This window comes from Choloepus didactylus, chromosome 13, assembly GCF_015220235.1.
Source record: "Choloepus didactylus isolate mChoDid1 chromosome 13, mChoDid1.pri, whole genome shotgun sequence".
NCBI lineage: Eukaryota > Metazoa > Chordata > Mammalia > Pilosa > Megalonychidae > Choloepus > Choloepus didactylus.
This window is the reverse complement of record NC_051319.1, coordinates 91,698,206-91,715,229: the sequence shown is the minus strand read 5'-3', so window position 1 is coordinate 91,715,229 and position 17,024 is coordinate 91,698,206. Positions and strand designations below refer to the sequence as shown.

The 17,024-nt window shown below is 41.2% G+C and overlaps 1 protein-coding gene across 2 annotated transcripts in view; it reads left to right on the top strand.

Moving 5' to 3' along the window:
- Window positions 1-17,024, top strand: part of DPYSL3 (dihydropyrimidinase like 3) — a 129,920-nt gene that overhangs the window by 52,572 nt on the left and 60,324 nt on the right. The window lies entirely within an intron of this gene.

Sequence of the window (17,024 nt, the reverse complement as noted above, 5' to 3'; positions counted from 1 at the left end):
ACACTTACTTTGCAGGCATAATTTAAAGTGAGAAGATAATCTGAAAGTGAATGAATTCAAGTCTTATTCTTGTACATCTTTCTTGCACTGACAACTTTCTAGAATATTAACTCCTAAGAGTTAAAAATACGATCTGATCCTAAGAAACTGGCGTAGGATCACTGGGCCAGGAGAAATATTAAAGATTTTTAGCAAAACAAGCAGAGTTACTGTAATCCAGGGCCGGTCCTGGGCAAATGTGCCGTGGAGCCCACCCCTTGTTTGTACTTCTTTCTTCCCTGGCCTTCAATCCTCTGCTTCCTCCATCCTTCCAGTTTCTTCCTCTCAGCCTGTTTCAAGGGCCTGCTTGTGTATTTCCACTTGCAAAGAGGCAGGTCATTTCTCTTACTGCAAATGATGTAAATGAAGTTAATACAGACTTCATATCTTCTTTCATATAGAGAAAGTTGTCATCAAGACTGGTGGAACCTGGATATACATATGTCTTAATTGAGGCCTCTTTCTGTGTTTGCACATAAACCATAGTCACTAAAGTTATTAGCAGCATTTAGATAGTCTTCATTTGTACAGAAAGCTCAGCCTTTCAGATATCTTGGTTAAAGAGCAGTCCATGGTTCTTTTTTGTTCCCCTATTAGGATTGGCCATTTAAATAGTATGCTTTTATATTTGTGTATGTGTGTGTGTGTGTGTATTTTCTCAAAGATGTTCAGTCCTTCCCCCCACTGCACCTGTCAGCTTTCCTTGGGCTTTATATCTGGTGCTATTGTGTTACAGGCTCTCATTCTATTCTGAAATTCATTCTTTGGTTTGAGGGGTAGAAGCAGTTAAACTTAAAGCTCATCTCTGAGTATAAACCGTACAGTTTATGGTCTCATTAGGTCCATGTGTACTGGTAACCACAAGATTCTTTTAAAGGAAGGATCTGTCAGTTAGGGAAGGCAAATGGAAGAATTAAATGTATTCATGGAGTCTAAAGCCTTTGGTTAGAAAGCACTTGCAGTATAATAGGTGTTATAATGGTGCCCTATATAATATAAATCAAGTATAATAAAAGCATTTTGTTATTTTCTGATTGATAAGTGTTCATTGACTGTCAGCCCTGGGCTTAGCAATGTGATAATTGTCAAAGGAGCGTCTAATCTAGCTGATATACAGGGAAAATTAGTTTAATAATAATAAGAATTAGAATTCATTGAAATCTCTATTCAGTGCTTTTTGCTCATTATCTCATTTAATTCTCAAAAAAATTCGATTAGGAAGATGGGTTTCCAACTAGGTATTCACATTTTATTGATACAGAAATTTAGGGAAATTAGGTCATTTGCCTAAGAACATGCTAGCCAAAATTCAAATTTAAGCTTATCTGACTCACAGCCCACATTCTTAACCCCAATATATGGCACTACCTTAAATTCTGCCTTCCTTTCTCTTCGCCTAGCTCTGGGGCTATGAGGCATTGGTTCAAACTAGAGTTCCCTTACTTCAAAGTCCACTGTTAAGTCCATTTCTGCACCTTTCTCCCATGAGGCAGTAATGGTTAACGCTATGAGAGATGAGAGGAACAGCCCCTTGTCTGCATGGGACTTGGACTGCTAAGCTCTGCCCAGCTTGGGGAAGCCTTCCAAATTCCCCATTAGGGGCAGCCTCGCTCCTGGCACATCCAGAGCAGCTCCACACCAACGGTTGCACTTACACAGCCAACTTGCCAAGAAGGTGGCCCCCACTCTCAGCACCTTAGGGGATTTCATACTAATTTGCAAACAGTGCCATTGAGCAATTCTTCTTAACCTGGATTTGAATGCCACCTTCTCATTCCACATCTCATGCTGTGTCCCCCAGCTTTCAAAATAAATCCTAAGTAAGATTCTGCTGAGAGGTTTTGATTTAGTGTAGTTCTGTAAAATTCATGCATTTTCAGAGTATTCTTTGAGAGTTTTCAGTCTAGCTTCTCCTTAGAGATGAGGAAACCTAGATCCAGAAGAAGCTGAATGTATTAGGACTTATCCTGACTGGTTTACTTTAGGGCACTAAGACTAAAATCGAGTAGGACTTTTTTTTTCCTCCTATTGAAAAAAATTGTGGTGGTTGTAGAAAAATTTCCAAAAATCAAACAAAATGAGGACAAAAAACAAAACAAAACAACCCCCCCCCACACGCAGAAGAAAAAACCTATAATGGAATTACTCAGAGATAACCATTATTACAATTATTAGTATACTGGTCCAGAGTGACTTAGGCTTTGTTAAAATAGTACCACATATTGTCCATGGTGTTTTTAAAACAGTTTTTCTGTAACAGCCTTTCTTTTGATATGTTTCACATACCATACGATTTGCCCATTTGAAGCGTACAATTTAATATTTTTTAGTATATCCACAGAGTTGTGTAACTATCACCACATCAATTAGAACATTTTCATCCACCCCAAAAGAAACACCTTATCCTCTAGCAGTCAGTCCCTATTATCCCCCCAACTTCAGCCCTAGCAACCAGTAATTTTTTATCTGTCTCTATAGTTTTATCTATTCTGGACATTGTGCATGGTGTTTTATGTCCTGCTTTTCCATTCCACAGTATAGTCAAAACATCTTTCTATGTTTTAAATATTCTTATATAACAATTTTAAATAAATATCTATTATCCTGTTGCTTGGAATCTAGTTAAATTGACTAATCCCATATTGTTTGATCTTTTGGTTTTTTTTCAAGATCTTAGTATTAGCAACAAGAATCATTTCCAGGGGTAGTTTTTGAATTGAAATCAAATTAAAAGATACTCCAGGATGAGAGATTAAATAACTCATGTGCATGAGATATAGATTTGAATTCCAATATCTTTATTCTTAGGCTTACATTCTTGTCACCAGTCCAATTGCTTCGTCAGTTGTGCCATTTTCCATGGAAGACTCTGGTTTTCTTCCTTCCTTGTTTTCTGCAGCTCTCGAATGAGCACATTTGTTTTCTCACCACCACACTTGACTGCCTCCCTGCCTTGTTGGGGCTGTTGACATTTGTAGAGGTACACAGTGTCTTGGGACCTGACGTGACACAGCTGGAGAGGAAATATGCGCCATTCTTTTCTCTCCCTTAACCTATAAGCTTAGGAGCTGGTTTTAATTTTACGTTTTCTCTGTGTGTGTGTTTGTTTTTAAAACTTTCCCCCCTTAATTCTTTCAAGGAGACTTTTATTTTAAAGCATGTACTCTTTCCCTCAAAGCCAATTTGTGCCTCAAATCTTGATGAGATTACTTTGAGGATATTGATAAATTCAGAGTGAGGTTTCTGGTTTATCCAACTAAATTGGTTTAAATTATGGCCTTACAAAGAGAAAGGGCTTTAAATCAACTTAGAAGGTTTTAAGGCAATTGAATATAATTCTCTGCTTCTAGAGACTTTATCCTGGGTGTATTCCACAAATAAGATATGTTTTTGTTTTGTTTTGATTTCAGTTACTTTGCTGCATGCTTTATCTCAGACCCCTTTTCACTATGAGAATTCATGGGGAAAACTTAGCTTTGCTTGGTTGGGGGTGGGAAGAGAAATGAGGGACCTGTTATTCCCACCCCCTCATTAAGAAAATGTGGGCCAGAAAGGGAAAATAATTTGCCAAAAGTCACACAGTGAAATAGTTTTTTTTTTTTTTTAAATAAAATGAGGCATAAACCTCATTTTGCCTTGGTTTACTTCAGCACTTTTCTCACACTTGTAGTCATGGGAGGAGGGATGAAGCTAAGAAAAAAGACACTTGAAAATAAAAAACTTCAAACTTGGGAAGTTTTCAATGAACAGAAAATAGAAACACAGAGTATTAATGTTTATGAGAACTTACACCATACCTGAGCCCATGCTGGGTGATTCTCAAACATAATTTTATATATGACATCTCATTTAATCTTTGTGACATGCCTTGGTTATAGTTATTATTAATCCCTTTTTACCGATGGTGAAATGGAGGCTCAGAAACTTAACTTATTGAAGTTACATAGTTATTAACTAACTGGTAAAACTAGGTCCAGATAAAACTCCTTGTCTGAGTTAAAAACCCTCACTAACTACACTGTGCCACTTCCTAATGAGGTTAATTCAAGCTGTTTGGGAATCATTGGTTATCAATTTATTTAATGTTAGAAGAAAAATGTACTCCAAAGTCTCAAGGATCTAGAATCCAATTAGTCAATTGGACAGGAAATAATTGGTCCTTGATTTTGGGATAAAAACAGAGATCAGGGATATTTTAAAAGATGATCAGGGTATTTGGGCTTCACTACCAAGTGTTCCCTGTGGTCATCACCTTCCCTCATGGAAATGGACAGCTCCAGATAATGAAGAATTAATGCTTGTAGTGATGGACTCGGGCCTTGAGGGAACCTGACCCACGAAAGGAGAATCAGTTACCCACACTGGCTCACATTTGTTCAAGTGGGAAACGAGACCGGTACATCTGTAAGATGAGCGGGTTTAGAAACTGTCTATGCCGGAGTTTTACAATTACATATTTTAGAAGTATTTTCAACAATCAAACCTGATAAATATGCAATCAGCCAAAAAAACACAATCAAGTCAACCTGAGCTGCTGGTAAACTCAGGCTTTATGAAATGGGAAATATGAGGTGCTTTAAATATTGGATGTAGATGCTCTGTTGCAGCTGCTTCCTCCCTGTCTTGAGATTGTGTGGTCTATAAATGCTCAGTGAATTTACTCAGACTTTATTAGTAAGAAGAGGCAGCCAAGTTACAGACAGGCTTTGTGGTCAGCAGATGCTGGGTTGAAGTCCTAATCCAGCTGTTCATTAAGTCTGCAACTGTATTAGCTTTACCTTCTCTACTTTCATATTAGAGTCTAAATCCAACCACTTTTCAACTCTGTCACCACCCTAGGACAAGCCTCCATCATCTTGCTGCAAGAGCTCCCTCTAACTGTGCCTCTACTTTGCCTACCCATAAATTCATTATCTGTGCATAGCCAGGTGCTCCTTTAAAAATATAAATCAGATCATATCACTCTCCTGCTCAAAAATCTCCTGGTGCCTTTAAAATAAAACCCAGACTGTAGCTCTTAATGTCCCACAGACCTGGCCCCTGATGACCACTAGTCTCCTCTCCCGCCACTGCCTCTCATTTGCTTGGCATCAGCTATCCTCCCCGCTTATCCTACTGGGACATGACATGTTTGTTTCCATCTCAGGGCTTCTATACTTGCTGTTCCCTTGGAATAGCCTTTCCTGGGATCAGTTCTTTACTTGGCTTGCTTCCTCAAATCACAGATCTCTGTTCAGCTGACAGCTTCTTAGACGTGCCCCCTTTGGAAATCCAATCAGAAGCAGTCCCAGGCTCTCTAATTCACTTTTTCACTTTCAAAATTATGTTACTTATTTAGTAACTTACCTGTTCTTTGCTCTTTTAATCACTACAGTGGCAGAGAATTTTTGTCCACCACCGTATCCCCCAAACTGTGAACAGGAGGTTTTCACATTAAATGAAGTAATGAATAGATGAATAAACACATAGAGAAAAAGTCCCAGCACTACTTTACTTCAAACAAATGCACTTTCCCTGGGTTAAGTGGTTTGGCAAAAACAGGTATCAAGGACCATCTGCTGCATATGGCAGGGACCATGTCTGCAGTTCCCCTGTAACTCCAAGACCTGGTTCAGTCTACCCTTGAATGAATGTATTGATGAATGAAAGATGTAAAGACCAGATAACAGGAGAAAAGGTGATAACACATGGGTGAAAATCTACTGTGTCTGAGAAGACTTGGAGAGTCTTGCAAAGGTTGTAACGTGTTATTTTTTTTAGACAGTTTAGTACATTTTGAGTTCTGATTATTTTTAAATGGTGCCTCATCTGTGTTTATTTCAAGGATTCATGTCATCAAGATCTGCCTGACCTCTTGGAGATCTTGTTCACACATCAGCATCTGCAGTTTTCTCTGTCAATAAAACCTGGGGGAAATTACAGAATTCAGAACCGAGTTAAAAAATAGTCACTGCTTAATAACCACCTATCTTGCAAATGAAAGCAAAGCAGTGGATATACAGGTTTCTAGACAGATAAATAGAAGGCCGTGACCAAGAGAATCAGACATCACTGTCTGCTTCTTATGTGAAGAAAGAGCCAGAAAAAAAGGTGAACTCCTCTATCCTCTCCCCACCCCATATTCCTTCTTAGAAAATGGGTTTGGTCCTTGAATGAAGACGTTGATATGAACTAAAAAGAAATTAAAAGTCAAGCTACTTTTTTGGGCCTAGAGGAGAGAGTGGGTAGGCATCCAAGTGGAGGCATTGACCTGAGAAGTTTTGGGTCCTAGTTTTTAAAAGAACCGTATTTATTGAGCACCTTCTATGTGCCAGCATCTGGGCCTAATCCTCACGGCACTCCTTTGGGGTGGATATCAATCTCTTCCTTTTACACGCAGGACTGTGTCTCTAAGGCCCTTCTCTTCTCCACCCTTCCAGCGGCTTCTCTGGCGTTGACTTTCTACGTGGGTTTTTAGCTGCAGAGTGAATGAGGAGGCCCTTCTTTGCTCCCCTGTACAGACTCAATCCCTGATGTCTGGATTCCAAGGCAAAGCAAACTGGAGGACATCCCTGGTCTTGGAAACAGGTCCTCCCTCCCATGCTCTCTCCAAGGACCCCTTTCCCTGCAGCATGGTGTGAGCTCTGAGGCAGCTATCTGTTCTCTTAAACACATCCAGCACGGGGCAGTTTTAGGAAGTTGCATAAGCCATTGGTTGTGTGCTTAAAACCACAGTCCCCAAGCAGCCCTTGCCAGCTTTAAAAGTATAAGGTCAGACTTGGAGAAGAATCCCTTGTGGCCTTCACAAATAAATGGGGAGCAATTGCCTGCCATTGGAAGGTGCCACTCACACATTCCAAGGCCTGAGCCTGCATTCCTCCTCCGGGAATTGCATTTTGGCTGGCTTTCAGATTTGGTGAAAGGGTTTCTTGTTTCTGAGAAACAATAGGGTGGGAATTCACTAGGCTTCCCTGGCACTGTAAAGGCCCAGTGGCAGTCAGCTGTCAGTCAGAGATGATAAAAGAGGAGAACTGCTTCTAGAAGAGAGAGGTGGGTGTCATTCATGGTACAGCAGCCCAGAGAGGCTGATTTGCTGAGGGTCATTGAGCTGTGCTAGAATCTAGGGCTCCTGACTCCAACTCCAGGGGCATTCTTTCCTTTGTTGCCTTTCAGTTGGGTGGCCATTTTCAGTGTGGCATTCACCCCACACCTACCTGGCCATCCTCCTAAATGCCAGGTCCCCATTTCTAACTACTTACTACATGGTTGACCAGCACCTCAACATTATTATTCGTAGTTTTGTGCCTCAGTTTTGTTACTCCTCTTTCTGTTCTCCTGTTTTTGTTAATGGATCCTTCACGGTCTTCCCTGCCTTGAAACTTTGGTTGACTTTGGCACATCACTTTCCATTCCTTTTCTTTTTTAGTTAACTTTATTTATCAAAAAATAAAAAAGACGTTTCCAAAGAAAATAAAAAAAAGGAATTTGTTTTTCCTATTCCATTCCTTTTCAGTTGCTAAGTCTATTCAAGCTTTCCTCTGCTGTGCATTTTCTAATCTATATTCTTGCTTTCCCATTGGACCATATCAGTCACCTTATTTTTCCTTTTTATAATTTTCTTTGTTAAATCCCTCTTTAGAAGTTACAAAGAGGCATATGCATTGTGCAACCTAAGAAGTGATGTAAATAAATAAATAAAGGAGGGAGAGAAGAAAAAAATTAAGGTCCCCATACCTGTTCCCTCTATATCCCTTCCTCTCATCACACCTAATGTTAATAAGTTGGTTTATGTCTTTCCGGACCATTTTCATGCTCACCTAAAAACATAATAAACATATTTACATATAGTATTTTTTTGTTTGCTTTTGCAAGGATATGATCATATGTTCTACACTGGTCTATAACTTTTTTTAGCTATTTCTTCAGTTCCTAGATACAGATTTAACCCATCTTAAAAAGAGCTGCTTAATAATCCATAATACGGTTGTATTGCAGTTTATTAAATCATGCTGCATTGTTGGATATTCAGGGTCTGGGCTGGATATTTTCTTTTTAACTCTTTAGATACCCTCTCCATCCCTTTCTATCCAACTTCCTGCCCTGGACCTGTATGGATGACATCAGTATGCTCTTGGGCTTCTAGTTAGGTTAGTTCATGGGGTACCAGTAGGAGATTGGAAGGAGGGTGAACAGTGAAGTCAGGATGCGTCCTGATTTCCTTCCTGCTGGGTTGTGGTGGGTTGTCTGCATCCCTCTTCTGAAGGCCACAGCTCAGGTCAGGCCGGCCTCTCCAGTTCTGGGAACCTCTCCCTCCCTTTATGCCCTTCAGCCTGGGGATGGGGATGGCTCCCTGCTGTTGGTAGGCTCTGGATGCTGCACAGCCATTTAGTTTCCCTAGGGTATGCCCACACCTTGGTAAATAATCTCTTTGTCAAATTCTCCTTATATATCCCAATGTGAATATTCCATCTGTTTCCTGCTGGCACCCTGAGTAATAGAAGTTATTTCCTAATTATTTTTTTCTGCCTCTTGCAGTTATTTTCTATTATTCCTTTCTTTATCTCCATCATAGCCATTCTGCCATTTTAATCTTTTTGAATATTTTATTCATTTTTCCAAAATCTTTCCTAGGTTCCCACTACTGATAGAATGAAGGTCAAACTCTCTAGCTGGCCATTTCTCGCATCCCACCATTCTCATATCCTAAACATCAGGGACCCTTCCCAGCTCTACAATTTCCCACTGAAATGCGTTTCTGGGATTGTTGTACTTGATGCTCCCAACGACTGGGCATGTGGCTTAGACAAGTGAGGTAACTTCTCTATGCTTCAGTTTTTTCATCAATTAAATGGGGATAATGACAACACATAATTCATAGCATTTTGTTGAGGATTATTTGTACAGCATGCATGTAAAGCTCCTAACAGCTTTTGGCACATAAGAAGTGTCTGGTGAATGTTACCTATGAATTATTGCTCCCCAACTCTGATCAGAATTGCCTCCTGTTCATAACTGACTTCCCAGATTAGCCACTTTCCCAAGGCCCACCTCAAAGATGGCCTCTGTGAACCCTACTTTAGGACAAAAGGATTTTCTCCCTTTCTCCTTCAGCCCCACATTATAATTTGTGTTCATAGCTTGTTTTCCCTACCATTTCGTCTTTGCTTCTCCATCATGGCCGTACTCAGACAAGTATATGTTTCAGGAATGAATTATTAAGCCCGTTTATCCTTAGAATCAAAGGCTGGGTTGAAATTTCAGGCACTCCTTCCTGAAGGAGTAGGTGTCTGGCTTTCATGCAGACTCATGGCTCACGGGACATGGGATCTTGTTTGAACAAAGCTGGATCCCAGTTCTCTGGTCTACATGCGTACAAAGAGCTTTCACCCAGAGCACATGTGCTTGAGGCCTAAAAAGCAGCAATGCAAAACAAAACAAAAAAGTAATAAACAAAACACAAAGCTCTTGTGCAAATCCAGACCAAAGACGGGCATGAATGAGTTCTCTAAAGCACTGACTTTTTTTCAGTCCATACTTTACTATATAACTCTAGTCCTGAGCAAAAACACATCTCTCGGGCAGCTTATATATAACAATAACTACCTTACATTAGTACGGCAATTGGGATTTGACTTTAATTGTATGTCTATATAACAAGAGGAATAACATAGTAGTGGTAATAGTAGTAGTTATAATAGTATTCATAGTGTCTACCACATATGGAGCTTTCTCTAAGTGTTAGACCCTGCATTATGACATTTAATTCCCACGATAGCCCTGTGAGGTAGGCATTATTTTCTGTGTTTTACAGGTACATAAACAGGTCCAGAAAGGACACATGGTTCTCCTGACTCCATAAGGTCCTTTTCAGAGAGCTATGCTTTCACTCAGCCGAGGAAGCTGAGGACCAGAGAGGGCTCCTCGCTTGCTTCAAGCCACACAGTAGGCTAGGGGCAGGGATGCTAATGCAGCACTGGCTTCCTAACTCCCTTATTTACTGCCTACACTACCTACCATCCTGGGTGGCTCCTCAAATTGCTATTAGGGCTGGTTCCATCCCAGGCAGAAGCCTTTTTCCATCCAGTAAGAATACCCGTCCCCAAAACCCAGCTAAAGATGCGCAACATTTCCTCTTCAACCCAGATCCACAGGTACTGTTTTCTGAGGAGGAATGTTTGTTCCCACACTTGACCCCACCCCACACTGCCTTTTCCCCCCATTCCTCTTCCCTTCAATCTTGCTGACATGGAGATAGATGATCCCTAATAATCTCCCTCTGCTGTGATGCCCATGTACCTGGGAGATGTTTGCTTCTGCTTCTGTCAGGTTCTTGTTGGCCCAGTTGGCTCATGTTTCAAGGGCAGGAATGCTATTCCTGCAGTTGCATTAGATCATTTTAGGTGATTTTAGAAAAGGCCATTAAGTAACGTTGAATCATACAGTGAAAAATTTTGTCTCCTATCTAATACTTTTTCAAACCTCTGAGTGGATCAAGGAAACCATCTCAGTTTGATGCTAGTCTCTCTTTAACTCCTCCCTGAGGCTTGATAATCTCCCTTTTTAATAAAGATAGCAGACCTCAGCTCATCCTTTAGAATCCTTCTGAAGGCAGCAGAATGAAGCCAAACTTTGTGTATGTTTTTGTTGTCTTCATTCCTAGGTTTAGTGACTATCTTTGGCAAGTGATACCAGCTTATGATTTATAGGCATAAGAAAGAGTTTACTTTAAAAATACATTTATTTAAGGATTACATTTAAGAAAATAACCATACAGTTTGTCAAACATTTGATTACATTTGACAGTGCAGTCAAGTATCATGAAGGTACGCACAGTGACTAAGGTTTGGGCTACACACACCCCACTGACTTTGCCTGCTTGAGGATGGGGTGGCTTTGTGGCATCTCCCTCCCCTCCCCAGCCTCTCCTTCCTGACCCGGCCATCCACTGTGCTTATCTGTGTCTGGGTCCCTGTCGAAGCCTGAGACACCATTATCTGGGGGTGGGATTAAGGTGTTCTCCACAGTTCACTCCCCCTCTCCCTGAGGGCATGTCACTTGTCTGGCCCTTTGATAATTTCATTTTTAGAATGGAAACGTGGCGTTCTGGGGACAGAGGTATGCACATAGCTGGCTTTGATGTCCCAGCTCAGAAGGCTGAGCAACCTCCCTGCCCTGGTTAACCCTGCCTTTGGCAAATGCTTCTTGCACTCTTCTACTTTTCTTACCTTGAGTTCTGTCACCCAGGAAATAGTACTGTTTGAGCCAAACCCCACCAAACAATAAAGTGAAAAAAAGTGCTTTCCATTTAGTATGTATTCTGCTTAGTTGGTTGTGTTTTGAAGGGAGTGCCCCAGGTTTACCTCCATTCAATCCAGTACATCTCAGTGCCCACAAGTATGTTTGGATGATGAGAGAAAGGAGGAGTGCTTTTCAGATTCTCATCACAGCAGTTAAGAGATTTGGAACAGCCAATCCTGTAAAACTATGCCTGGTGTCAGTAAGAACTCAGAACCAAGAAACCACATTGCTCTTCAAGATGTCTATCTTCTCTCAGGCCTTTCTCTTTCTCTTTGTCTCCATGGTGTGTTTGCCTTTGAGGGTTCTAGAAACAGATCCATGCATTGAGTACGGAGGGTGGGTGTGGGGGCAGGTTTAAGAACTTGCCAGCCACTCTCCATTCCTACTGGGAGAGAGCCAGCAGATTTTTATCTCCTCCTGAGGGCTTCTTTCCAGAAGAGAATGACTGGAAGGGCCATGGGAACTTGCCCTGCAGGGGTAGTTTTGAAGAGGAAGTCTTGGCTGACCTTGAGTGCTGGTAGCAGGAGCCGAGAACAATTGCTGAGGGTTGGCTGGGAACTGGCATCTCGGGAATTCCCTTTATGGCAAGGTCTGTTATATTTTGACTAACAAAGTATTAGTTCAGTTCTCTCTGAGCATTTGTAAGCCAGAACTTGTACACTGGCCAGTTACAATTGTAAGGAATAATAATGATGGCTGTAGCTCCTATTTATTGAGCATTTACAATGTGCCAGGTAGAGGGCTCAGCCCTTTGTATTGTAGTATTCCCCGTAATACTTAGCAGCTCCCTAAGAGAAAGGTATCATTGTTTCTGTTTCACAGATGAGGTAACTAAAGTCCAGAGAGGTAAAGCCATTTGCCCATTCATACAGGTAGTGTTAGTGCTAGAATTCAAACTCAGGTCTGCGTCTCGCCCAAGGTTGCAGGTTTATTGGCAGAACCAGGGTGAGAACTCTCGTCTCCTTAGTTTCTCCAGTACTTTTTCCTGAATACCACCTGGAGTCAACCGGACTATCTTAGAAAGCCTGGTTTTCACTCTCTTCTTTAAATAATACTGCTTTGGGGAAGAAAATCAGTGAGAATTCGTCCATATGGCCTATCCAATCTGATGTATTCTTAAGAGTTAGAGTGTTTTTAGGGAGTAAAATCTAATTACCCAAATGGGAATCTATCATGAATGAACACTTGAGCCTTCATCTGGGCTTTTAAGAAAACTTGAATCCCCACTGAGGGTCAGAGTCCATACTTTGTGATTTATCTGAACCAGCTTAGATTTCGGAAGACTTTTTATATCTTCTTTTTATTTTCATAGGATTCTAGTTTTTATCCTGAGCTGCTGGAGTGTCTACACAGCATAGAACAGATGTGCCTTTAGTACTGCTCTCAGGCTGACTTTATTGACTGGGAGAATCCATGGAGGGCTCTCCTTTCTCTGGGAGGCATAGTCTCGTTACCTCAGATAGAAGGAGGTGGTCATTTAGGTTCTTAAAGCTGAAGGCTATGGTAGGAAAACAAAAATGGGAATCATTATGTCTAGTAGATTTGGGTTGAAGATTCTGCCCCGTCATTCCCTGTTCTAGTTCGAATCAGGTTCATTCTTAACAACGTCTCTTGTTACAGGATTTATCTCCTCCCCTCCCTTCCTGTTTCCTCTCCTCCCCTCTCCTTGTCTACCATCCCTCCCTCCCTTCCCTCTCCCTTCCCTTCTTTTCCCTCCCCTCCCCCTTTCTTTCTCTTGGTTTTTCCTCCCTCCCTCCCTCCCTCCCTTTTTCTTTCTTTCTCTCCCCTTCCTCCCTTCCTCTCTCCTTCCTTCCTTCCTTCCCTCCCTCCCTCCTCCTCTCCCACCTTCCTTTTCTTTTTCTCTTTCTTTCTTTCTCTCACTTTCTCCCCCTCTTTTTCTTTTCTTACTCCCTTCATTTATCTTTCTTTCCCTTTCTCTTGTAAACTCCAGATTTTTTGTAGTCAAGTTTGCTAATCATTAACAAAAGGTTGGCCTTTTATCGGACTTTCAGGGTTTGAGCTACTTGGCATGGTAAATTGGGTCCTTGTGTAAGCTGCATTAATGCATTCAGACCATAAGGGACAGATTAATGCACTAATTTTGTTAGTAGTGGCTTGAAAGAGTTTTTGGATTCCTGAATTACATACTACAGATAACTGGTCAATGGCTTCAGCACTGGGAGAGTAAAATTCAGTGTTACTCAGAGGAGAGAGCCCTTTCAGAAAGAGCCACTTTTTGTAAGGTCTAAGTACAATTGGGATGGTGCTCTGGGGTAGAAATCAGTGCAGTGCCAGGAGGTGGGAGACCTGGATTTAATCCCGACTGGAACTATCACCTCTGTCACCTGGGGCAAGTCATTCAACCTCTCTGTGTATATCTTCGCATCTGGAAAACGGGAACAGTAGTATCTGTCTAACATACTTCTAGAAGTTTTTAAAAGTTTAAAGCACTAGAAATAATATTCATAGAATAACTATAATATTTCTGAGGTGTTTGCTGTGTGCTATCTGTATAGCTGTGCACACACACTTACACACATACATTTTCTTGTTACCCCTCATTTATTCCTGGTGAGGTGAGGGGAGCTAGGTATTGTATACTCTGGACTAATGAAAAGATTGAGGCTCTGTAAGGTTAATGCCTAACCCAATATCACACAACTAGTTAAGTGATCTCCCACCTAAGTCTCCTAGTTAAGTGGGAGTGATTATCCCAGTAGTTCAGGGACCCAGCTGGACTCCAGTCTGCCAGCTGGTATGCCTGGCTCCCCGCTGTGTGACAAGACCCTCATACACGCTCAGCCCTTGGTGCCCAGGCAGGCCTAAGGCAGCCAGAGTGCCCGCTGGTTGTTTTGTACTCTGAATAACTTCATTCTGGGTTTCAGATACCCTCCAGATTACCCCAGCATGCTCTAGAAATATCATTGTCCCTTATGTGCGTCATTACATGGCAAAGACGGGTAAGCTCCAATTTAGATCATTTTAACTCCTCAGGTGTCAAATCATTGGTGGTTTCAGCTGCCATGAACAGAAAGTAAAGAGCCTCACAAACTCACATTCACTCGTCCTCTCTAACCTCGTTAGGATGACTTTTAATCACAGATGTAGGATTTGTTCATCTCATTGGCGTTGCCCCCAGCATGTGTTAATCTACATGGCTGGCCCATGAGTTCACAGACAAGCATTTTCTGTGTCCGGTGAGATTTGGTTTTGTGTGGCCTGGGGGTGGTCAGTAGTTATGGTCATACCCAACACTCACATTCCTCAGTGACAAGCCCAAATACTGTCTTTCAAACTCCTCTGTGTCTGAGGATTGGTTTGTCCAGGCTGCCCTTTATAGTGGATCCCACATGCATGGGAGGTGTTAAAATTAATAAAGTGGTTTGGGGAGGGGGGCAGGCTGCAGACCCCTGGGGATAGCATTTGTTTGAGCTCTGCAAATTCTGTTTTGATGCTTCTGCTAGGCATGATGAAAACAAATAATAATATTAATACTTATTAGCCAATGAGCAGGGATCTTGTTACTCCATGCTCTGAAACTTACACCAGGCCTTTAATTCATCTTTCAGCTCTATCAGTTAAGATCTGTAATTATTGAGCCAGAGAGGGTTTATTTAATTACCAGCTGAAGAGTTTTCGATGACTGCCTTCTCAATGGTGTTAATTCCACTTGGATCAGTTCTTACTATCTCTCTGATATGCAGAGAGCCTCAGATAGCTTTGGCCCCTTTGCTGACATTTGATACTTTTTGAAGGAAGAGATGATCACACCGTTGGCTCAGGGCTGGTTGTCCTTAGGCAATTGAATGGTCCTATTTCATATCTAGTCTCAGGTCAGGCAGAAACTGGCCCCTTTCCACAAACCAGTTTAGTTCAGCTCTTTGCTGGAAAGATAATATTGAGCCATGAGAGGGAACTCCTACAGCTACTGAGATTCTTATAATGAAGCTCCTGTTGGAGATGATTCTGTCACCTTCATGGCTGCACAGAACTGTGAGAGTTCTGTGGGACAGTGAATCCTCTGCTGGTCTGTGCTTTGGTACTGGGATGGCTGAATGGCTACATAGGAGCCATCTATGGAGTTTATAGAAGTGCAGACTTGGTGTCGTAGAACAGGGTCTGTGAACCTATATTTTCGTACCATGCACACTATTTGGGAACCATACTCCTAGTACTGTATCATAAAATTTGCAGTACTGTTTTAAGTAGATTGCACTCTTCATTTTTTTTTTCTTTAAAAGTCCAGTTCACATATTTGCTAACTCAGCTGGTCCTTCTATCATGCTGATATAATACAACATCCTGTGCCTGCCTTTTATCCACTCCTTTGACCAATATTTAACAGCTGTCTAGGATGTGCTCCAGGAATTAAGGTAAAAAGATCAAAAGACACATGGTTCTAAGACTAAAGGAGTTTTTGGTCTACTTCAGAGACAATTGAACATAAAACCAGCTATTTTAAAAGTGTATAGTTATTCAATTAAATGGCAGAGGGAACAGGTGAACCTTGCTGGGTAAATCAGGTGATACATCCTAGGAGAACAATCTTGTGACCTGAGGTTTGAAGAAGGAGAGGTTGGTTCTTGGATGTCAAGTGAGCAAATGAGAAGGCAGAGAGAATATTTTTGCAATGGTGTAATAGCCAGAGAGCCTGATACGTAAGAAGAACCCTACATGTTTCTTAGTTTTGCCATGATTTAAAATGTGCAGTAATGCATGATCGAGATGAGGGTGGGCATATTGGCAGAGACCAGGTAATGAGGACTTGTAGAACACGCATGGTAGGAGTCTGCTTTCCCTCATTAGCACGTCTTCCTTGCCACATATGTACTTTTTTAAATGCCTCATGGATCTGTATCTTTTAAAAATCCTCTCCCCTGACAATATGACATGATGAAAGTTCTTATTCTCACGCAATACTCTGGAAGCAGGAGAACCTAAGTGGTAATTTTCCGTGCCCCACATGAGCTTTAGCTTCAACTCTCATTTCCAGACACTGTTCACACCATTTTATTTCTGAACTCAGAAGTCAGCTTGTTTGTGGGGCTTCCCCATAATACCCATATCCTCTTTGAAAGAGTTCTCAAACAGGAGCCACAGAATCTGCATCAAAGGAATGATCATGTTAGTCCTAAATATGAAGTCTCCCTACTCAAGGTCCCTGTCTGAATCAATGACCCTTAATCCCATAGTCAAATAGACATAGAGAACATTTACCCTGAGCAGTACAGTCCAGAACTGCCTTCTTTTCCCGTGTCTGCACTCCTCTGCTCGTAAGCTTTCCTTGTTTCTGAGTGCATTTTCATTCAAACCCAAACTCCTACCAGTCCCTGCGTGATTAGTGTGCTACCTCTCCAAAGTTGGATCACTTTTCCAAATTTTGTCTAAGTTGCAATTTGAAAAAAACTTTTATTTTTCTTATAATAAAATAAGGAAATATATTTCTGAAAACATGAGAAAAACTGCATATATTGAAGCAAATATAAATCCTACATAATTTCCCCACCTTGAGTTAACTACTATGGATATTTTATCTTATTTCCAACTAGTGGTTTTCTTATACATTTTCCAACTTTGGGTATTTGTGCAGGCATGTATAAATATCTGATTTTTTTAACATAACATGCATGATCTGAACATGTCCCCATGTCATACTTTTTAAAAGCTGGTTTCACTGTATGCTTGATCCTAAGTTCCATTTTTGAGAA